The sequence below is a fragment of the Pseudorca crassidens genome, chromosome 10 (assembly GCF_039906515.1).
Source record: "Pseudorca crassidens isolate mPseCra1 chromosome 10, mPseCra1.hap1, whole genome shotgun sequence".
Lineage (NCBI taxonomy): Eukaryota > Metazoa > Chordata > Mammalia > Artiodactyla > Delphinidae > Pseudorca > Pseudorca crassidens.
In genome coordinates, this window is record NC_090305.1 from 59,187,081 (window position 1) to 59,210,840 (window position 23,760).

Below are 23,760 nucleotides of genomic sequence, written 5' to 3' on the forward strand. Positions count from 1 at the left end.
AAGGAGCCCCCTGTGTGCACTGCTCTCCCTGTCTCTGGGGCATTTCCCCTCACTGTCTTTCCTAAACCTGCCCAACACAAACTTAACCTTCAGAGTTCATATTCTTTTAACCCATTTAGTCCCTTCCCTGCCTGTTTTAAAAAATAAGATAAAAAGCACTTTAACAGAAACACAATTTTCTGGGACAATTATACTAGAAGCTATTTTATTCTTAACAAGTTCAAAGAAATGCAAGTCATCATCATCATCATCAACAATAACATCATCACCTCTCCTGTCAGGTGACGGCCCCTTCAAGGGGTGACATCAGGACTCACACACAACAGAGGAAGGGAACTGGCCCAAATGAAGCCAAAGTCCCCTACAAAGCACTCCTTTGGGTACCAGCCACACAATCCTGAATTCAAACATTTAACCATTTGTAATATCCTTTGGGTCAGGCTCTGTGAAAGAGTTCAGGTAACGTCAGCCATTCACAAATATCTCCTCACATGTGCTACAGAACATGTATTTCTTAGAGTGGCCATGCGATAGAATTCTGACCAATGATATGGAAAGAGAAGATCAGGGGAGCATTATGTCTCCCAAGTCGAAAAGGAGTGGCTTCAAATCAAAACCTCTATTATGTCCTATGAGATTCACACATGCTCCTTCTTGCTGCATGGAACATGGTTCGATGCTTGATAGTGGGGCAACCACACTGGAATTATGAGAGAACAAAAATGCACACAATGCCTGCATGTAGACAATGCCAGAGAGAAGTGAAAAATGAAAAGGCACCTTATAAGTTTTCACAGCCATTTTATCAGCTATGAGCACCTACCTATTCCCTGTGTACGTAGCACCAAACGTACATCTTCTTTCTTATACATATGCATTAGTCCCTTCTTGGTATAGCTGAAAACAAACTACCAGCTACAGAAAATGACACATTATTATATTTCATTTATACCAACGTTAAATGTGAGCATAACCTGCTACCCAACTCCACTGTATCAATTACCACAACTGAAAAAAATCCTCCTTCCACTCCAGTCAAGATAAGTACAAAGACAACGTGGGTTGTGAAAAACTTGGGAACTTCTAGTCTAGAAACTAAATAAACTGTTTAAAAAAGAAAGGCTCGGGCTTCCCTGGTGGTGCAGTGGTTGAGAGTCCGCCTGCCAATGCAGGGGACGCGGGTTCGTGCCCCGGTCCGGGAAGATCCCACATGCCACGGAGCGGCTGGGCCCGTGAGCCATGGCCGCTGAGCCTGCACGTCCGGAGCCTGTGCTCCGCAACGGGAGAGGCCACAACAGTGAGAGGCCCGCGTACAGCGAAAAAAAAAAAAAGAAAGGCTCACTGCCTCTGACTGGTGAACTTCTCACACAACTAAGTGACGCCTCATGCAGAACCCAGAACTTTTTTTATTTATTTATTTATTTCTGGCTGCGTTGGGTCTTCGTTGCTCTGTGTGGCTTTTCTCTAGTTGCAGCGAGCGGGTTGCGGTGCGTGGGCTTCTCATTGCGGTGTCTTCTCTTGTTGCAGAGCACGGGCTATAGGCATGTGGGCTTCAGTAGTTGTGGCACGTGGTCTCAGTAGTTGTGGCTCGCGGGCTCTAGAGCGCAGGCTCAGTAGTTGTGGCGCATGGGCTTAGCTGCTCTGCGGTATGTGGGATCTTCCAGGACCAGGGCTCGAACCTGTGTCCCCTGCATTGGTAGGTGGATTCTTAACCACTGCGCCAGCAGGGAAGTCCCCAGAACCCAGAACTCTTGACAAGACTATCACTCTGTTAAGAGAAAGGTCCCTGCCACGTGTGGGTGGAAGGTCACTTATTTAAAGTGGACATAATTTATGTTGCAGTTATGTTCCTGGCACCTCATTTTCTATGAAGCACAGCACACGCCTTGCTGACCTGCCTATTACAGTGTCCGGAGGCTTCCTCATCTCCAACATCTAGGTTGCCGCGTGATATTTTAAAGCTATATTCACAAAGTTTGTTTCATTCAACACCCCCTCTCCGTCAAACTGCCACCAATCTAAGCCTGGGAAAACGTAATAATCTCTGTATACCAACAGCATCTAGTCTTCAGTCTTTCTGCCTAGAAATTTGTTTAAATCACAAGGACAGAATCTGATTTCCCAGATTCTCAGAAACCCAGCACATTTGCCAAGTCTCCATCTCCATCATTTGTACATCAGAACACACCACCACTAGGGGCCTAAGACCTTGGAGTGACTAACGGGAGCTTCCTTGCAGTTTCCTCCCTCCATTTCCAAAGAACTCTCCATAGTTACTTTCAACAAGTCTTATGCGTCTCTCTAAGAAAAACACCATTATCCTATCTTATCAGTCTTCACACATCTCCTAGCGCTAACTGCCTGAGTTAAGATTCTGGTCCATTGAAGCTGCTCCACTCTTACCACAATTAAGTGATCACAGTGTTGCACGTGAACCTTAATTCGTCACTTAAATTTCTCATTGTTTTAGAAAAATATTGAAAGCACACATCAGAAACTACCAGGGCCTGCGTGGATGACTGGGGGTGAGGAGAGCAGTGAGAACTCTGTGTCCTTAACAAAAGGCAAAGAAGGACAATGACTGGCATTCATATGTAGCAAGGATGACAATGAGGTTACACAGAAGAACTGGAAATAATTAGGAAGTGAAACGAGTCGATTTTTCTCCTAAATTCAGAGTGTCAGTTGTGCGACCAGAGAACAGCTATCCTCTCTCCACTTGCAGAGTTTATGCAATTGTACATTTAATACATTTTCTGTCTCTTACGTCATGCTGCAGCATTACTCAATTGGAATATTTTTCTCCTAACTATACAGTATCTACTATACACCCATCACCGTCATGTGTGTTTGTTCACTCCATGTAAATGCCTAAACAACCTCATGACTTAGGAATTCTGCAGGTTTTCACCTGGTCAAATTGTCACAGTAAAGTGGATAACTTTGATAATGTCACTTATAAGAATTGGAAGAAACAATAACTGAAGAAAAGTTGTCTTACCGTTCCTCTCTAATTAAGAAGAAAAAGGGACTTCCCCGGTGGTCCAGTGGCTAAGACTCCGCGCTCCCAACGCAGGGGGCCCAGGTTCGATCCCTGGTCAGGGAACTAGATCCCGCATGCCTCAACAAAAGATCCTGCATGCCGCAACTAAGACCCAGTGCAGCCAAATAACTAAATAAATAATAAAAGAAATATTTTAAAAAAGAAGAAGAAATGAATCACAAAGAATCCCAAACAAGTCAGACAGAAAGTGAGAAATGTCCACTGCAAAAATTAAATCTCTCCTCCACCCCAGTGATCCTCTCTCGAGGCAATCAATATGAAGCATCTAAGTATCTTTCCAGTTTTCTCTGCCATAGACAAATATTTATTTATTCAAGTGGGAGCTTTCTCAACATACCATGGAATTTATTTCCTAACCACCCTAGTAGGTCCCGTAGTTTATGGAAGCTACTATTGCATCTATAACTTTCTTGGACATGTGTCTTTGCACTTATTTGTAACAAATCTTCCAAAGTGGAACAGCTGTGTCACATGATATGTGCATCTTTACCTTCAGGAAATGTTGCCAAAGAGCCTTCCAGAGACTTCATTGTGACACTCCCATAAAAAGATGGGAAGATGCCTTAAAAACAAAAATGAAAACACCGCTTACTATAAACTTTTAATCTTGGCCAATCTGATGGGTAAAAAAATGAAATCTCATAGCTGTTGCAATTTGGCTTCATGATCACCCTCATTACTACTCAGATTGAAGACCTTTTCATATATTATACTTGGAAGTACCTAGTACTATTCTTAGTCCATTTAACTTTGGGAATGTTGGTCATTTTTTAAATAGATCTACAAGAGCTCTTTTTATACTACAGGATAGCTTTTGCTTATTAGGTGTATTGGAAGTACTTTTCACAGCACCATTACCTTCTGACCTTGTAGGCTTTGCCACACGTATATTTTAACTTCTATGAAGTCAATTTTATTTACCTTTTTCTTTCTGTTCCTAGGTTTCCTCTTTCCTGTGAAACACCTTCACTCTAAGATAATTTTTCATATTGCCTTCGTCTCCTTCTTCAATGTCACTCCAAGAAAGAAGCAGCTGGAAGCCCGGAGGGTCTGAGTTTGTCTCTCTGCATCTTTTCAGAGCAGCCTTCCTTGCCTTTGGAGATGCTTCTCAAACAAGAGTGGAGTCTGCAGAGCACAGCCTGCCAGGAGGTCACAGGGGCTTGGAGTCGGGGGAGTCACAAGCGTGGAATCATTTGGGGAATCCGGGTGACGGTTATATGGGAAATCTTCTACTATGCTGACTAGATTTCTGTGCATCTGAAATTATGCTGAAATAAAGATTTTTTAGAGGGATAAAACAGGGAGCAGCGCAGGGCCACACAGCCACAAGTTGGGGTGAGAGGGTGGAGGCCCTGCATACCCTCCAGATGAAAGACAAGGGTTTGGAGGTGGTTGGCCAAGGCAAGGTTTCACCCACTTACTGCTGGGTGTGCCCACAAGCCCTTCAGCTTCTTTCCTGCATTCTCTGGGCGAGACTCCAGCCCTGATGTCTGGGGCTTCCTCGGAGTCCGTCCTCCGGGGAGGAAACGAGCCCTAAATATGCGGTCCTGGGTTAGTCGTGATCCTGCCCTGGCTGCCATGGGTGGGTTTTGGGAAAGGGGCATTGATTACGAATAATAAAACCTTGGAACCTTACATGTCAGACCTAGGAACCAGGAGCCAAGATGAGCCAATTTAAAAGGGAAAGAAAATGGAGAATGACACCCGTTTGTCTCATATGTCACCCCAAAATAGGGCCAGGCCCCATGACCTCACTTGTGTGTGGCTAGCCATTCCAGCTACTGTCAAGATCAACTCTAGAAGAGCTGGACTAACCTTGACTAACTTTCTAGTTTTCTTTGTTTTTTTTCATTTCAAGTTGAAAAGTTAGAGATGCTTGTGATTTTTAAAATTTTGTTCTATATTTTGAACAAATAATGCCTCCATATGGTTCAAAATTTTAAAAGTACCCCTAGCCACTTTAATGCATCCTAGTTGCTAGTTTCTTTTCGAGCTTTCCAGAGATGTTATATGCACTGAGAAGCAACTATGTTTATGCATAATTTCCCTTCTAATTCATACAAAGGGGAGCAATGTGTTCTGCGCTTTGAGTCTTTGCATGGAAAATGTATCTTGGAAACACTGGAGATCTTTCCATCAGCATGTGGAGACCTGGCCCATTCTTTTTCACGGCTGCATAGTGTTCCATTGTCTGGCTGGCCCATCATTTATTTAACTAGCACCCTATCCATAGGCATTTAGGTGGCTTTCAACATCTCACTAGTACAATCAGCACTGCAAAGAATAAGCTTGTACAGAGATCATTTTACCTGTTTGTGTGTATTATCTATAGGAAGGATTTAATGCCTTGAAGTGGAAATGTTGGGCCAAAGAGCTTAAACATTTGTAATATTGATAGACATTAATGCTCTGCTCTCCACAGGGGCACTTGTCATTTTCTTAAGTGATGTTAATTCTACTGAAAGGAGCCAGCCTGGTGTGGCAGCAGAAGTCCCAGACCAGGGTAGAGGGGATCTGAGACGGAGCCCCAACCCTGCAGTAACGCGTTGCATGTCCCTGGGAAAGTCGGCTTTGTTTGATTCCTCGCCTGAGAAGTAAAGGGACTGAGTAAGGTGCCCAGGGACTTCCCTGGCGGTCCAGTGGTTAAGACTCTGCGCCCCCAGTGCAGGGGCCGTGGGTTCGATCCCTGGTTGGGGAACTAAGATCCCACATGCCCTGTGGCGCAGCTGAAAAAAAAATGAGTAAGGTGCCCAGGACCCGACAGTCACCTTTGCTGCCATAAGGAGAGGCAGAGGTACCCCTTGGAATAATGAGAACCGGGTCAGCAGCTTTCTGCAATTCTCCGAATAAAAGAAACCAAGGCCTAGTGCACACAGCACTTACAAAAATCTGGGGCTGGGGTCTGTCTGCAGGGAGGCCCTGGTCCTGCTCTGGGGGCTCAGGGATGGGAGGGGGATGCTTACTTTTCTCTGTATTTTCTTTTCCACCATTAGAATTTAGCACCATGTGCATGAATTACCTATTCAAAAGTTAAATTCACTATTTAGAACAGAAACAAAGAGAAGCCTTCTGGAAAGCATCCTGGCCTGGGAGGGAGGAGGTCTGGGTTTTAGCTGCTTCACTTCTCTGGGCCTCCTTCATCTCCTTTGACCAGTGAGGGGCTTGAACAAGATGAACTTTCTCTGGTTCCAAGCCAGAGTGAGTGTAAAAGCATCCAAGGGGAACAGACTTTGGGGTCAGACAGAACTGGGCCTGAGTCCTGGGTCCCTCAACAGACCTGCTGTGTGACCTTGGGCAAGTTACTCAACCTCTCTGTGCCTCCATCACCTCATCTGGAAGATGGAGATAAGAACACCCATGTCACAGGTCTGTTGGGGGGAGTAGGAGGTCATTTGTCTAAAGCAGGTTCTATGGTGCCAGGCTCAGTAAAGGGTGCTGTAATCAGGTGAGGGCAATTCCAAATACTCTACAGAAAATGAGCTCTACGGGGAACCTCAGAGAGAGTGTCCATTCTGACATCCTCAGTTTACAGATGCAAAGTGGCAGTGCAGAGAGGGTGGGATATATTGGGTGTCAGCCGAGGAACCCAGCACGCCTTCCTTCTCTCTTCCTGCCCAGAACTTCTGGGCCTCAGGAGATGTGGCTCTAACTCAGTTCCTTGTGTGATGGCATTTTATCCATCAGCTGGTCCCAAAGAGTCGTCTATTTTCACGTTCCCTGCCTGGCACAGGTGACACCAGGGTCTGGTCACAGGCCACTGGGACTCTGAGGCCCCAGTATTGCAGCTCCCAAACCACGCCACGGTCTGGCCTTCCCAAGTGATGGATCCCAGCCAACTCCTGGGATATTGGGGTCAGGGACATCCCACTTAAGACCCTCTGCTCTCTACTCACAGAGAGGACAGGCTTCAGGCCCTACCATGGGACAGGAAGTTCAAAATGCAAACTCTCCTAGAAAGATAGGCATGGACCGAATTTCACATTAACCCAGAGATGATGGGATGAGTAGAAGGGAGAAGAGAGAAAGGCAGGGAAGAAGGGCCTGAAAACAACAGGAGGGGTGAGAGACGGGTATACATTTCAAAATGAAACTCACAGGGGACTGATTTTATAGCCAGGAATGGAATCTTCTCATTTCTGTGTTCCCAGCCCATGGCCTGGCACACAGTCAGTGCTCAACAGAGGAATGAATGCACGCGTCAACGAACGGGTGAGCAGCTCAGAGACCTGTTGTTTAACTGGGATAATGTGTGAGGGAAGGCTCTGCACCACGAATCTCAGTGCCGCCAGCGCCTGGCACACAGTAGGGCCTAAGTCGCTGTGTGCTGATGGCACGGGTGCGCCTCCCAGAGGTGGGGGAAAACTATGTCCTCTTCTTCCAAAGGAAGCTGGTAGTCTCTTTTGGAAGGAGAGCCTCATCAGCATTGCTTTGGGGATTCAAACCTGCCCCCGACCAAGCTCTGTGAGCATCTCCCGGTTCTGAGGAAGAAGGGAGGCGAGGCCCTGTCTAAATCATAAAGACGTTGCATCCTGATACATTTTCCTCCCTTTCTTGTGGAGACGAGGAGGAGTTAGTAAATCCACATCCACAGATCTGCAGGAGCAAAATCTTGTCTTCTTGTATCAGAAGCTATAAGCTCATTTCTAATCCGACAAGTCCACGCAAAATCGTGTACACAGATATTCTTATCAGCATTACTCACAATAGCCACGAAGTGGACACAACCCATATGTCCATCACAAGGTGAATGGCTAAACAAAATGTGGTACCTGCGCACAATGGAATAGCATTCAGTCATGAAAAGAAATAAAGTACTGATACATGTTACAACCTGGATGCGCCTTTAAAATATTATGCTAAATGAAAGAAGCCAGACGCAAAAGGCCATATACTGTATGATTCTACGCCTATGAAGTGTCCGGAACAGGCAAATTCATAGAGACAGAAAACAGATGTGATTGCCAGGGGGCTGGGGTACCGTGGCATGGAGAGTGACTGCTAATGGGTGTGGGAGTTTCTTTTTGTGGTGGTAAGATGTTCTGGAATTAGACAGTGGTGATGGTTGAAAACTTTGTGAATATAGTAACAAAATACTGAATTATACACATTAAAAAAATAAGTAAAATTTTAAAACCAGAAAAAAAATTAGTAACACTAATCAGGTTATTGGCTGTTGAACCTGGACGTCAAACTGTCAGCTCCAGAGCAAACAAACTCCAACCCATCATCCAGGGTGCACACCAGAAAGACAAATACAGATACACAGTTCATTCTCGTATAAAGGTACGATACCTCTGGGGCTTCCCTGGTGGCGCAGTGCTTGAGAGTCCGCCTGCCGATGCAGGGGACACGGGTTTGTGCCCCGGTCTGGGAAGATCCCACGTGCCGCAGAGTAGCTGGGCCCGTGAGCCATGGCCGCTGAGCCTGCGTGTCCGGAGCCTGTGCTCCGCAACGGGAGAGGCCACAGCAGTGAGAGGCCCGCGTACTGCAAAAAAAAAAAAAAAAAAAAAAAAAAGATACGATACCTCTGAAATGAGTAAAGAGACACAGTGAACACTTCCTCATCTTCTTAGGTGGAGACACGTGTCTCTCTGCTTTTTGAAAAATGACAAACCTTCCTCTTAGACAAACATCTCATTGTGTCCCGTGGTCTCCTGCAGGCACATCTGTTGAGAGTGAGAGGGTTGGGTCAGCACCAAGCATCTTTATGTATCCAGCAGGCGTCTGGATGGGAGGCTGGGTCCCCTCAGGACAACGTCTGCTTTGAGATGGACCTCTTCTTGCCCTATTCGTGAACTGCTCAGGGAGGCCCGGCCACCAGCTCTCAGCAGTCTTCACGTCTGGCCTTGGCAGGGTGCCTGACTCACATATGTGAACACACCCTGCAGAGCCTTGAATGGTCTTCATCTTCCTCACAGGTAGAATAATGGGGTCAGATTTGATCATGGAGTTGTGAAGAGTGTTCCAGGGAGCATCACCTTCAGAGGGGTAGGAGGTGAGACTTGGGGAGTGCTATTAGACACTGGAAAACAGGCTCCTCATCCACAGGACCTTTCCGGGGCTTTAACGTGCTGAAGGGGGAGGCAGGATGCTTATATGGATTAAGAGCCGAACCCTGGAGTCACACAGTGATTCGGGCATTCATTAGCTGTGTGACCTTGGGCAAATGACCCAACCTCTCTGAGCCTTAGTTTGCTCACCTCTAAAATGAGAGTAACAAGAGTACCTCCCTTCCCAGTGAGGCTGGGAGGCTTCAATGTGTCAAAGTGGGGCTAGTCAATTATCATTCTGTGACTCACAGCTTGGCCTTGGCCCTTGTGGGAGCTCAGAAAGCACAGCAAATTGTGCCCTGTTGGATATGAAGGAGTTTTCCAGGGACAGGGGAAGGGGGAGGGAATCCAAGGCAAAGGGAAAAGCAGGCACAAAAGCAGGGAGGCACGACTGGCCGTGCTGGCCTCGAGAACTGCTGAGATGCAGACGTGTGGGTGACTCAGGCACGGTGAGTGGGGGAGGGAAGGAGGCAGCAAGGGAGCAGCTGGAGAGGGGGCTGGGCCACAGCAAAGTCACTGGGAGTCACAGAACAGCTCTGGAGAGCACCCGGCCACTGCCACGAGTAATGAAGGAGAGCAATGAAGGTGCTATGTGCATGGGGAGGAGGGGCCAGCTGGACACGACCCTTCTCTCCCCCAGCCTCGCGGCTAAGAAGGCCCTCTCTCCTGCAGGGGATGTGAAAGGAGACCTCCTGAGGCCGGCAGTCAGGCTCAGGAGAGCTGAGAGGGCTCTCCGATAGCCAGGGGAGCCCCGGGGAACTGGGGCAGGTGAGCATCGCACTTGAAGCTATGCACGGGGAGAGGGTGCAGGCAGCAAACAGACTGTTTTGAACTAGGAATTAGATTCACGTGGCATAAGATACAAAAATGTCATGGGACCAAAAGGCAGAAGAGGTAACATGAGGGGGTGGGAGCAACCTCTGGGCCAGTTTCCTTTCCTAATAAGTAAAATAAAACTAGGCCCCCAAAGTGAGGTCAAGCTTTTCTCCTTGGGACCAAGAGAATGGACACATGCTCCTGAATTTGAAGAGCGACAGCCTGCGTGAAGTCAGGAAGGAACCACGCAGGCAGAGAGCAGTCAGGCCGCAGGTCTGGAAGCGGAGGAGTTTCAACTCCCCCTCCGGGAATTGCAGCTCACCCTGGCTGCTCTTACTCCAAAAACTTAGGAAAGGAAAAAAGTAGGAAAGAATTAAGATTCCACACCTGGCAGTTTTAACTTACAAAAAAGGTATTTATTAATCTAATTTTCCTTCTCTTGCCATAATCCAGAAGCATGACACTGACGGCCTGACATATCAGTGTGAAGTTGTCGAAAGCCCCACCAGTCACTGATTCCAAAATCCCATGACTGGCCTTTGTTAGGCAACAGGACTGCAGTTACAGCATGGTTTCAAGTCCATACAGGAAGCCCACCAACCCCAGGGTCTCCCACACCTGCCATGGCTCACTGGGTGGGTTGTGGAGCGTGAGAATCAACAGCACCGAGCAGACGGACCGAGAAGGCTTCGGGCAGAACACTGCTGCGAAGTCGGAGCTGTCCACCCGCAAGGCTGCTCGGTCACAGGCCTGGTTCCCTGGGAAGCATCTCTCTTTGGCCGAGGGTCAGAAGGCTGCACACCCAGATCGCCCTGAGAAGCAGTCCCCACACGCCAACCCGAGCCTGAGCCGCCATCGCTCTTTCCAGCGGGTCCGCCCAGCCCGCTGGCGCTACTGCTGCTTGTGTGGGAGAGCCTTCCTGGGTGGTGGGAGCTCCCTGTGGATCAGGGTGAGTCTGCAGAGGATGAGGAAGACTCCTCCCCACCACGAGACCTCCTGGCACTCTCCATACAACACAAAACCCAGGAAGGCCTGCAGGACAGAGACAGCTGTGAGGCTGGGCAGGCACATGCCCACAGGATGCGACCACAGTGGGTGGGCACCACATGACTCCCCTGTGGCTGAGTGCCCTCCTAGGGCGGGAGGGAAGGTCTGGCGCTGGAAGTCTTGGGCCTGAAACCCATCTGTTACCTTCAGCGTATCTCACCTGGAGAAGTGGGGAGGGTACCTCCTCACAGCATCGGACCGAGCAAAGTGCACAAGAAAGCCCAGCAGAGGCCGGCAGCCAGGCCCAGCACACAACTGGTCCACCAAGTCCTCCCTGCCTGGACTGCAGGGCTGAGTGGCTCAGCCCCACCTGGGAGAGAAGAACCTCGACCCTCCACAGCTCCTGCCTGAGTTCACAGACCCCTGAGGAGCAGCAAGCAAGTAGGCTTTTGACAGTTGGACTTCATCCCCATCTAACTTGAGAATTCCTCCAAGTTAGAGATTAGAGGGGCAGCCACCAGGAGTCAAGACACAGCCCAACCTCTGCTTCAGTTCCTGGCCCTTCTCCTATGTAGAAGCAGGGGTTGCCCAAGGACAACCCACCCAGAACCCTCCCAGAGCCCAGGTTTGGGACAGAGAAACTGTACGCTCAGGCTACTCACCGAGCTGAGGATATTTGAAAAAGTCACTGTGACAGATGCAATGGCTGAAGACATGGAGACACTGAGGCCCCGGCTAAAGAACGTCCACATCAGAGAATTGGTGGCGGCCATCACAATAATGCCTAAGACGCAGAAGCCCACGTTCACCTGCAGGAGAAAGTGTCACTGCAGCCACGGCCAGCCCTGGGCAGCATGACCGGCAGACCCCTCACAGCAGCCAGGGTCATGGTTACTGCTGGCAGCCGGGCCACCACAGCCTGGGGGTCCTCAGAGCTTTCCTGCACAGGGCTTCACTTAACCCTCAGCAGGGCGCACACCCACTTTACACCTGAAACAACCTCAGAGAAGACCCATATTTGGCCATCTTGCCAGCCATGTGACCTTGGGCCGAGGTCAAATGCGAATTCCTATCCAGTTATTTTCTATTGAACACCAGTCTCTTACTGCCCCCACAGTGACCAAGGCTTGAAGTTCAATCCCGGAGGGCCAAGTACTTATTACTCGATAGGAGGGATGAGTAAATCGGGGGCAGAGTCCTCCCTTCCCGGGAGCAGGTAAAGCATGTGTAAGTCCCGTCTCCCCGCCATGCTGTGAAGGCTGCATCCCACTCGGGCCGGTCCCATCGGGCATTCTTGAGCTTCTACTCTGAGCCAGGCCCTCTGCTAATTGTTTTAAGTACATTTGCATTTATTCCTTAACTTTATTTTACAGATAAAAATCCTGAGGCATTAAGTAACTTGCCTAAAGTGCTACAGCTGGGGGGAGCCGCCAGGATTCAAGCCCAGGCAGTGTGGCTCCTTGCTCTGAACCAGGACACAGCCATTCCTGGGGAAACCACACCTGGGACTACTTGAAGGGCGACCCCAAGCATCACGTGGAGAACTTGCAGATTTCTTTCTTTTTTAAAGGAGAGCCTTGAGAGAAGAGAGGACCTTCAGAAGCCTCCTACACAAAGGATAGGCAGACCCCTTCCTTGGTTTTGAGTTTTAAACCTGCCTGCAGACAGAGCTGCTTCCTCTGGGGATGGTTTCCATCTAAACCTAATACGCTCATTTCTCGTTAACAGTTTCCCAGCAACTGAATATATAGTGTCTTGAGGAAAGAGTGTCTCTGCGTGATTTACACAGAAGCACTGTATATGCCAGTGCCAGCCTGCTTATGTAAAGGCTTATGAAGGTCCGCTGCACAACTGAGAAGACAAGAAAAACCTCATGGCTCACAGTCACTCATCTTACGTTGGACCACTTACTCCAACAATTACAGCCAGCAGGATACCAACCGCAAGCATGGCAGCTCCCACTGAGTTAGCCCTAAATAGGCTTACACCTAAAGAATCAGCCTGTCTACTGATTCTTAGGTCAGGGCCTAACCCTGGGTTGCAGATGCAATGAAACCTCTTTAACAAGCAGAAGCTGGCCTGTGACTCGGGATGGAAGCGGCAAAGACGTACACCTTAGCAGACATGGGGAGGTAGTTCAGGAGTTCTCAGCATTGGGAGGAATGTCCAGAACATTTCTCTCAGTCAAAATGAGAGATAGAGAAGACTTCCCTGGTGGTCCAGTGGCTAAAACTCTCCCAATGCAGGGGGCCTGGGTTCAATCCCTGGCCCCGGGAACTAGCTCCCACGTGCCCCAACTAAAAAGATCCCACGTGCCCCAACTAAGCCCCGGCATGGCCAAATAAATAAATACATATTTTTTAAAAAAGGTAGAGAGTGGATGTAGGAGGTGTGCATCTTCCCCAAAAGCGAACTAACCCAATCGGAGAACAGATTTTAGGTGTCCCCAAACGCGGCGCCGCAGCGAGTTGGCCTGGGGAGGCGGATGGAAGCTGGCGGAGACGTCGGTGCAGGCGGCTGCGCACACACTGCCCCTCTCGGCCTGTGACAATCCACCTTGAAGCCCGCTGCGCCAGCCACGGACCCCCGGAGCAGCACACTCAGCGTTGGACTGCGGCCTCACGTGACGCGACGCTCACGTGGGTGCGGTGGCCAATAGAGGCTCCCCGAGGGCCTAGAGGGGCGGGGCCGCCGGCAGAGTCCTAGGCCTCCTTCTCCCGGCGTTGGCTTCTTTGCGCGTTAGGTTTAGGCTTTCCCTGGCTCAGTCCTGGACCGATGTCCAAGGCTGACAGTGGCGGTGGTACTGTGGTTGCTGATGTAGACTAACTCTTCGTGGCCTAGCAGTTTCAATCCTTGTCATTAGGTGTGGTCCAACATCGGGTCCCCTGGGAATCTGTTTAACTCCCAGTTCCCGCCCCACACCCGTTGAAACAGAATCTACTTTTTAACAAGACCCCCAGGAGAGCGACATGCACCTTAGAGATACTTCGGCAGAGGGCGCCAGAGACCTGCAGACTCAGCAAGAAAGTGGGCTAGGGTTAGGGCTTCTGACAATTCAAAAGGCCCTGATGGATATATGCTCATTGCAAGAAATTTAGAAAGTATATTAGAAAATTTCATCCATAATCACTCCACTCAGATAATTGGGATTAACATTACTTCCAATTTCCAATGTACTTACTTTTAAAATGTTTTCGTTTAAGTAGTACGTTTCTTTGAAAATGAAGTGCTGTTCAAGTGTATAAAGGCCAATTACACTCTTCAGGAAAGTCAGTTATTACAGTATTTTTTCTACATGTATAGTTTTATATATAGCACACGTTAAAAAATAGTGCATATACCATGTATGGGACTATTTTTCTAAACATGATCTCATAGTGCACATACTGTCCAGCAGCATTGTTTTTTTCCATTCAGTAAGTTTTCATGTTAGTACTTACGTGCCATCCTCTCACAACGTGGCTTTGTGGCTCCAGTGAAAGCATGGATAACCCTGATAACTCCTATTAAAATTTCAAACTGGCCAATTTTTGTAGTTGTGAAAAGCGAGGCTCTGAGAGGCACTGTGCCACTTTGCAAAGAGCTGTGTGAACCCCAGCGCAAAGATGATCCCATCAGAAAGCTCTTACCTTACTTGGAACAGACAGGAAATTCAGTGGTGCTGTGCTGGATCAACTGTGCCTGCTTTATAAGTTTTCTTAGAACAAATGATGCCTCTACTAGCATTAGAGGTTGAGCATCTCAGAGCCACCTCCTCTGTAAAGCAGACTCTGCTACTCCCCTACCTTTACACCACTCATGTGGTTGTCTGTCTGCCTCCCTGCTAGCCTGTGAGCTCCTTGAGGGCAGGGACATGTTTCTTTCTTCTCTAGGTCCCCAGTGCCCAGCACAGGGCCTTGTCCTGGTGATGATGGCTGAATTGATACCATCCTTGGACACCCAGCTAGGAAGTAATTTCTGCCTCCTGGACAAAAGCTCCCATGTGCACACGTATCACCTGCTAGCAATCTTGTTAAGATGAAGATCCTGACTCAGGTCTGGAGCTGGATTAAGATTCTGCATTTCTAACAGGCTCCCAGATGGTGCTAACGCTGCAGGTGGTAGGGGGAGTGGGGGGAGGACGGGGGACGGGGGACACACCACACTGAGTAGCAAGTCTGTGATTAATCGTTGCCCTCAGCACACTCACACGCCTTGCAACATACTTGCCTCCCTAACTGGGCTCCATCAGGCAGATGTTATGCATGTTTTCTCTTTGTTCTGCCACAGTGCCCAATATTGTGACCGGCTCCTGTCCTGCTACGAAAGTTTGAGTGAACAGACTATGATTTGATTATAAAAGATAAAATTAAAAAACTTACTAACAGCACCATGGTGTTAACTAGAGCACCCTTAACTGGGAGTGTGAAGGGGAAGGAATACCTCATCCCACATTTATTTAATGGTATTTTTAAAATTAATTTTATTTTTGGCTGTATTGGGTCTTTGTTGCTGCACACAGGCTTTCTCTAGTTGTGGCAAGTGGGGGCTACTCTTCGTTGTGGTGCACAGGCTTCTCGTTGTGGTGGCTTCTCTTGTTGCGGAGCATGGGCTCTAGGCGCCCCGGCTTCAGTAGTTGCGGCTCACAGGCTCTAGAGCGCAGGCTCAGTAGTTGTGGTGCACGGGCTTGGTTGCTCTGCAATATGTGGGATCTTCCTGGACCAGGGCACGAACCCGTGTCCCCTGCATTGGCAGGCGGATTCTTAACCACTGCGCCACCAGGGAAGTCCCCACATTTATTTAAAAAGCAATGAAAACAGACATCAAAGATGGCTTGTGGACAAAAGATGACCTATCGAGTTCTGGGAGACCCATTCAGACTCTGCCTCAAATTTAGGGCCTAAAGTCACAAATTTAAGAGGCCTTAGGGGCCAAGGAGGGAATTTAAATGTGTGAAGTTCCCCACCCCCCTCCCCATGAGACAGGAGGGATGGGTGTGGCCTGTGATGACCTAGCACCATCTGGGAGTCTGTCTTGTCTCTTTTATGCCCTCTCTCCAACCTTACCTCAGTCTCTTCCTCCCCTCACTTTGATGGCAAAATATTAGCTCTCTGCACAGACACTCAATAGAAATACAGAGGCAGAGTTTTGGAGGAAAAAGAAAGAGTAGCTTTGTTCTTTGCCAAGCAAAGAGAGAACATAGCAGGCTGGCGCCTCAAGAACTGTGCCCTCCTCCCTGGGGAATCAGGAAATGTCTTATAGGTGGGGCTTGCAGTCTGGGGTAGGTGATAAGGATCAAAGTAGTGAAGGTCTTGCATTCTTCTTCTCTCTGCTTTATTTCAAAATGGTCACAGCTGGCGTCAGGCAGCCGGGTAATTGGGTCTGTTCATCTCTGGGTTATTGGCCCAGGACCTTCTTGCTGAAATGCAGAACACTCCAAGGGGTTATTTGTTACAAGGGAGTGTAGGGGGTGTATATACCAGGGGCAGGATGTAATTCACAGAGTCAGAGAGTCTTAGAGGTTAGCTTTGTGAAGGACAAAGCTAATTACAGACACTACAGATCCGTAACAGTTAAAATAAAACTAGGATTGATTAACTCTTTCAGGCCAATTTATGCTGCTTCTCTAGCCTGTTCATTGTTCCTTTATTTTCCTTGTTTGTCAGAAAATAAAAACCTCACTTCAACAAGACAAGGACACAGGGGCTTCTTTACGCTTCCAACTTGTGTCCGTTCTTTGCCCAGTTAAACAAATGAGCACATACGTACTCAGGATCAGGACTGTTCCAGGCAGCGGAATTGCCAGGATGACTAAGATCCCTGCACTCCTTGGGTTCTGGCTTTTTGTAAAACTTTCAGTTCTAGCTCCCTGTCCTTAGCTGGCCTAAAGCTTTATCTCCTTTTCCTTGCTGTGAGTGACGTTATGGGTTGAATTGTGCCCCCTAAAAAGATATTGAAGTCCTAATCCCCAGCACTTGTGAATGTGACCTTATATGGAAACGGAGTCATTGCAAATGTAGTCAAATTAAGATGAGATCATTAGGGTGGGCCCTAACCTGACTAGTGTTCTTAGAAAAGGCAGACGGGAGAATGCCATGTGACCATGGAAACAGAGATTGGAGTGATGCATCTAAAAACCAAGGAGGGCTTCCCTGGTGGCGCAGTGGTTGAGAGTCCGCCTGCCGATGCAGGGGACACAGGTTCGTGCCCTGGTCTGGTAAGATCCCACATGCTGCGGAGCGGCTGGGCCCATGAGCCATGGCCGCTGAGCCTGCGCGTCCGGAGCCTGTGCTCCACAACGGGAGAGGCCACAACAGTGAGAGGCTGCTCCACAACGGGAGAGGCCACAACAGTGAGAGGCTCGCGTACCGCAAAAAAAAAAAAAAAAAAAAAAAAAAAAAAATGCAGAGTCAGGGGAGAGAGGAGGCCAAAGGGCACAGAAGATTTTTTTGTTTATGTATATATTTTTAAAAATTTATTATTTATTTTTGGCTGTGTTGGGTCTTCATTGCTGCACATGGGCTTTCTCTAGTTGTGGCGAGCAGCGGCTACTCTTTGTTGTGGTGGCTTCTCTTTGTTGAGAGCACAGCCTCTAGGCAGACAGGCTTCAGTAGTTGTGGCACACAGGCTCATAGTTGTGGCTCATGGACTCGAATGCAGGCTCAGTAGTTGTGGCGCGTGGGCTTAGTTGCTCCGCGGCACGTGGGATCTTCCCAGACCAGGGGTCAAACCTGTGTTCCCTGCATTGGCAGGTGGATTCTTAACCACTGTGCCACCAGGAAGTGCTGTTTTTCCTTGTCTTGCCATAAAATATGAATTTTATTTCACGAGGTGATAAGATCCAAGCCTCTTTATTACCAGCTTCACTGCACCACCTTCTCCTACCTCCAAGGCAGTCAGTGTCTATTCTTTACCTTACACTGAATTTCAGTTTGTTCATTTCTGGCTCTTAGGGATTTACTATTACTATTCCTTGAAAGTTCAACTATGCATTAATTTTCTAAAATAGTTTTTCTTCAGTATTATTGAGGTATAATTTACAAACCATAAAAGTAACTTAAAAAATTTTTTTTTCATTTCCTGAATCAGTTCATTAAGAATTTGCCTTTTTTTTTAAATTTTTAATTTGGCTCCATCAGGTCTTAGTTGCGGCACACGGGACCTTCATTGCGGCACGTGGGATCTTTCATTGTGGTGCTTGGGCTCTTCGTTGTGGCATGCAGGCTTCTCTCCAGTTGTGGCTCTTGGGGTCCAGAGCATGTGGGCTCAGTAGTTGCAGCACGTTGGCTTAGTTGCCCCTCGCCATGTGGGATCTATAGTTCCCCAACCAGGGATTGAACCCATGTCCCCTGCACTGGAAGACAGATTCTTAACCACTGGACCACCAGGGAAGTCCCAAAATTAACCCATTTTGAATGTAGTTTAATTTTTATAAATTTATAGAGTTGTGCGACCATCACCACAAAACACTTTTAAAACATTTCTGCAAAAGAAAACCACATTTCTGCGACATCAGAAAGTTCTCTTGTGGGAATTCCCTGGAGGTCCAATGGATAGGACTCCACGCTCTCACTGCTGAGGGCCCGGGTTCAATCCCTGGTCGGGGAACTAAGATCCCACAAGCCGTGTAGCACAGCAAAAAAAGAAGTTTCCCTTGTGCCCATCCCCAAGCAATCAGTGATTTGCTTTCTATCACCTGGCCTTTTCTGAAAATTTCACATAAATGGAATCATACAATATGTGGTCTTTTGGGTCTGGCTTCTTTCACTTAGCATGCTTTTTTCTCCCCCCACACCCCCACGGTTCCTGCATGTTGTAGGAACATGTATCAGTTTGTCTCTTTTTTTATCGCTGACTACTATATGTAAAAAGTATTCAATGTCATTAGTCATTAGGAAAATATAAGTGATATGCCACTTCATACCCTCCAAGATGACTACAGGAAAACCTGACGGTAACAAGTGTTGGTGAAGATATGGAAAAACTGGAACACACTGCTGTTGCGAACATAAAATAGTGCAGCCAAATGGTCTGTTTGGAAAAGTTAGACAATATGTTAAAAAGAAGACGAACACATATTCACCAGATGACCCAGCAATTCTTTTTAACATCTTTATTGGATTATAATTGCTTTATAATGTGTGTGTGTGTTAGTTTCTGCTTTATAACAAAGTGAATCAGCTATACATATATATATATCCCCATATCTCCTCCCTCTTGCATCTCCCTCCCTCCCACCCACCCCCACCCATCTAGGTGGTCACAAAGCACCCAGCTGATCTCTCTGTGCTATGCAGCTGCTTCCTACTAGCTATCTATTTTACATTTGGTAGTGTATATATGTCCATGCCACTCCCTCACTTTGTTCCAGCTTACCCTGCCCCCTCCCGATGTCCTCAAGTCCATTCTCTTCATCTGTGTCTTTATTCCTGTCCTGCCCCTAGGTTCTTCAGAACCTTTTTTTTTTTTTAAGATTCCATATATATGTATTAGCATACAGTATTTGTTTTTCTTTCTTACTTCACTCTGTATGACAGACCCTAGGTCCATCCACCTCACTACAAATAACTCAGTTTCCTTTCGTTTTATGGCTAATATTCTATTGTATATATGTACCACATCTTCTTTATCCATTCATCTGTTGATGGACACTTAGGTTGCTTTCACGTCCTGGCTACTGTAAATAGAGCTGCAATGAACATTGTGGTACATGACTCTTTTTGAATTATGGTTTTCTCAGGGTATATGCCCAGTAGTGGGATTGCTGGGTCATATGGTAGTTCTATTTTTAGTTTTTTAAGGAACTTCCACACTGTTCTCCATAGTGGCTGTATCAATTTACATTCCCACCAGTAGTGCAAGAGGGTTCCCTTGTCTCCACACCCTCTCCAGCATTTACTGTTTGTAGATTTTTTGACGATGGCCATTTTTTTTTTTGATGACAGCCATTCTGACTGGTGTGAGGTGATACCTCATTGTAGTTTTGATTTGCATTTCTCTAACGGTTAGTGATGTTGAGCATCCTTTCATGTGTTTGTTGGCAATCTGTATATCATCTTTGGATAAATGTCTATTTAGGTCTTCTGCCTATTTTTGGATTGGGTTGTTTGTTTTTTTGATATTGAGCTGCACAAGCTGCTTGTAAATTTTGGAGATTAATCCTTTGTCAGTTGCTTCATTTGCATATATTTTCTCCCATTCTGAGGGTTGTCTTTTGGTCTTGTTTATGGTTTCCTTTGCTATGCAAAAGCTTTTAAGTTTCATTAGGTCCCATTTTTTTATTTTTGTGTTTATTTCCATTTCTCTAGGAGGTGGGTCAAAAAGGGCCATGCTGTGATGTATTTCATAGAGTGTTCTACCTATGTTTTCCTCTAAGAGTTTTACAGTGTCTGGCCTTACATTTAGGTCTTGAATACATTCTGAGTTTATTTTTGTGTATAGTGTTAGGGAGTGTTCTAATTTCATTCTTTTGCATGTAGCTGTCCAGTTTCCCCAGCACCACTTACTGAAGAAACTGTCTTTTCTCCATCGTATATTCTTGCCTTTTTTTTTTTTTTTTTTGTGGTACGCGGGTCTCTCACTGTTGTGGTCCCTCCTGTTGCTGAGCACAGGCTCTGGACGTGCAGGCTCAGTGGCCATGGCTCATGGGCCCAGCCGCTCCACGGCATGTGGATCCTCCCGGACCAGGGCACGAACCCATGTCCCCTGCATCGGCAGGTGGACTCCCAACCACTGCGCCACCAGGGAAGGCCCTATTCTTGCCTTCTTAATCAAAAATGAGGTGACCATATGTGCGTGGGCTTACCTCTGGGCTCTCTATGCTGTTGCATTGATCTATATTTCTGTTTCCATGCCAGTACCATACTGCCTTGATTACTGTAGCTTTGTAGTATAGTCTGAAGTCTGGGAGCCTGATTCCTCCAGCTCTGTTTTTTTCCTCAAGATTGCTTTGGCTACTTGGGGTCTTTTGTGTTTCCATATAAATTGTGAAATTTTTTGTTCTAGTTCTGTGAAAAATGCCATTGGTAGTTTGATAGGGATTTCACTGAATCTGTAGATTGCTTTGGGTACTATAGTCATTTTCACAATGTTGATTCTTCCAATCCAAGAACATGGTATATCTCTCCATCTATTTGTATCATCTTTAATTTCTTTCTTCAGTGTCCTATAATTTTCTGCATAGAGGTCTTTTATCTCCTTAGGTAGGTTTATTCTTAGGTATTTTATTTTTGTTGCAATAGTAAATGGGAGTGTTTCCTTAATTTCTTTCAGATATTTTTTACTATTAGTGTATAGGAATCCAAGAGATTTCTGTGCATTAATTTTGTATCCTGCTACTTTACCAAATTCATTGATTAGTTCTAGTAGTTTTCTGGTGGCATCTTTAGGATTCTCTATGTATAGTATCATGTCATCTGCAAACAGTGACAGCTTTACTTCTTTTCCAATTTGGATTCTTTGTATTCCTTTTTCTTGTCTGATTGCTGTGGCTAAAACTTCCAAAACTATGTTGAATAATAGTGGTGAGAGTGGACAACCTTGTCTTTTTCCTGATCTTAGAGGAAATGGTTTCAGTTTTTCACCATTGAGAATGATGTTTGCTGTGGGTTTTTCATATATGGCCTCTATTATGTTGAGGTAAGTTCCCTCTATGCCTACTTCCTGGAGGATTTTTTTTTATCATAAATGGGTGTTGAAAGCTTTTTCTGCATCTATTGAGATGATCATATGGTTTTGCTCTTTCAATTTGTTAACATGGTTTATCACATTGATTGATTTGCGTATGCTGAAGAATCATTGCGTTCCTGGGATAAACCCCACTTGCTCATGGTGTATGATCCTTTTAATGTGCTGTTGGATTCTGTTTGCTAGTATTTTGTTGAGGATTTTTGCATCTATGTTCATCAGTGATATTGGCCTGTAATTTTCTTTGTGACATCTTTGTCTGGTTTTGGTATCAGGGTGATGTTGGCCTTGTAGAATGTGTTTGGGCGTGTTCCTCCCTCTGCTACATTTTGTAAGAGTTTGAGAAGGATAGGTGTTATCTCTTCTCTGAATGTTTGATAGAATTCGCCTGTGAAGCTGTCTGGTCCTGGGCTTTTGTCTGTTGGAAGATTTTTAATCACAGTCTGTATTTCAGTGCTTGTGATTGGTCTGTTTATATTTTCTATTTCTTCCTGGTTCATTCTCGGAAGGTTGCGCTTTTCTCAGAATTTTTCCATTTCTTCCAGGTTGTCCATTTTATTGGCATAGAGTTGCTTGTAGTAATCTCTCATGACCCTTTGTATTTCTGCAGTGTCAGTTGTTACTGCTTTTTCATTTCTGATTCTAGACTTGAGTTTCCTCCCTTTTTTTCTTGATAAGTCTGGCTAATGGTTTATCAATTTTATCTTCTCAAAGAACCAGCTTTTAGTTTTATTGATCTTTGCTATTGTTTCCTTCATTTCTTTTTCATTTATTTCTGATCTGATCTTTATGATTTCTTTCCTTCTGCTAACTTTGGGGCTTTTTTGTTCTTCTTTCTCTAATTGCTTTAGGTGCAAGGTTAGGTTGCTTATTCGAGATGTTTCCTGTTTCTTAAGGTAGGATTGCATTGCTATAAACTTCCCTATTAGAACTGCTTTTGCTGCATCCCATAGGTTTTGGGTCGTCGTGTCTCCACTGTCATTGGTTTCTAGGTATTTTTTGATTTCCTCTGATTTCTTCAGTGATCACTTCGTTATTAAGTAGTGTATTGTTTAGCCTCCATGTGTTTGTATTTTTTACAGATCTTTTCCTGTAATTGATATCTAGTCTCATAGCGTTGTGGTCAGAAAAGACACTTGATACGATTTCAATTTTCTCAAATTTACCAAGGCTTGATTTGTGACCCAAGACATGATCTTTCCTGGAGAATGTTCCACGAGCACTTGAGAAGAAAGTGTATTTTATATTTTTGGATGGAATGTCCTATAAATATCAGTTAAGTCCATCTTGTTTAATGTATCATTTAAAGCTTGTGTTTCCTTATTTATTTTCATTTTGGATGATCTGTCCATTGGTGAAAGTGGGGTGTTAAAGTTCCCTACTATGATTGTGTTACTGTCGGTTTCTCCTTTTATGGCTGTTAGCATTTGCCTTATGTATTGAGGTGCTCCTATGTTGGGTGCATATATATTTATAATTGTTGTATCTTCTTCTTGGATTGATCCCTTGATCATTATGTAGTGTCCCTCTTTGTCTCTTGTAATAATCTTTAAAGTCTATTTTGTCTGATATAAGAATTGCTACTCCAGCTTTCTTTTGATTTCCGCTTGCATAGAATATCTTTTATCATCCCCTCTCTTTCAGTTTGTATGTATCCCTAGGTCTGAAGTGTGTCTCTTGTAGACAACGTACACACAGGTCGTTTTTGTATCCATTCAGCCAGTGTATGTGTTTTGGTTCGATCATTTAATCCATTTGCATTTAAGGTAGTTATCGATACGGATGTTCCTATTACCATTTTCTTAATTGTTTTGGGTGTTATTGTAGGTCTTTCCCTTCTCTTGTGTTTCCTGCCTAGAGAAGTTCGTTTAGCATTTGTTTTAAAGCTGGTTTGCTGGTGCTGAATTCTCTTAGCTTTTGCTTGTCTGTAAAGGTTTTAATTTTTCTGTCGAATCTGAATGAGATCCTTGCTGGGTAGACTAATCTTGGTTGTAGGTTTTTCCGTTTCATCACTTTAAATATGTCCTGCCACTCCCTTCTGGCTTGCAGAGTTTCTGCTGAAAGATCAGCTGTTAACTTTATGGGGATTCCCTTGTATGTTATTTGTTGTTTTTCCTTTGTTGCTTTTAATATTTTTTGTTTTTAATTTTTGATAGTTTGATTAATATGTGTCTTGGT

At 45.9% G+C, this 23,760-nt stretch overlaps 1 long non-coding RNA gene across 6 annotated transcripts in view; it reads right to left on the bottom strand.

Moving 5' to 3' along the window:
* Positions 1–13,535, bottom strand: part of LOC137232263 (uncharacterized) — an 86,802-nt gene extending 73,267 nt beyond the window's left edge. For all 6 annotated transcript variants that reach the window (XR_010946929.1, XR_010946928.1, XR_010946927.1 and 3 more), the window contains exons 1-3: positions 13,336–13,535; positions 11,580–11,726; positions 8,590–8,730 (exon numbers count right to left, since the gene is read on the bottom strand). This is a non-coding gene — a long non-coding RNA (uncharacterized lncRNA). The remainder of the gene's footprint in view (positions 1–8,589; positions 8,731–11,579; positions 11,727–13,335) is intronic.
* Between the last annotated feature and the right edge of the window lie 10,225 nt (positions 13,536–23,760).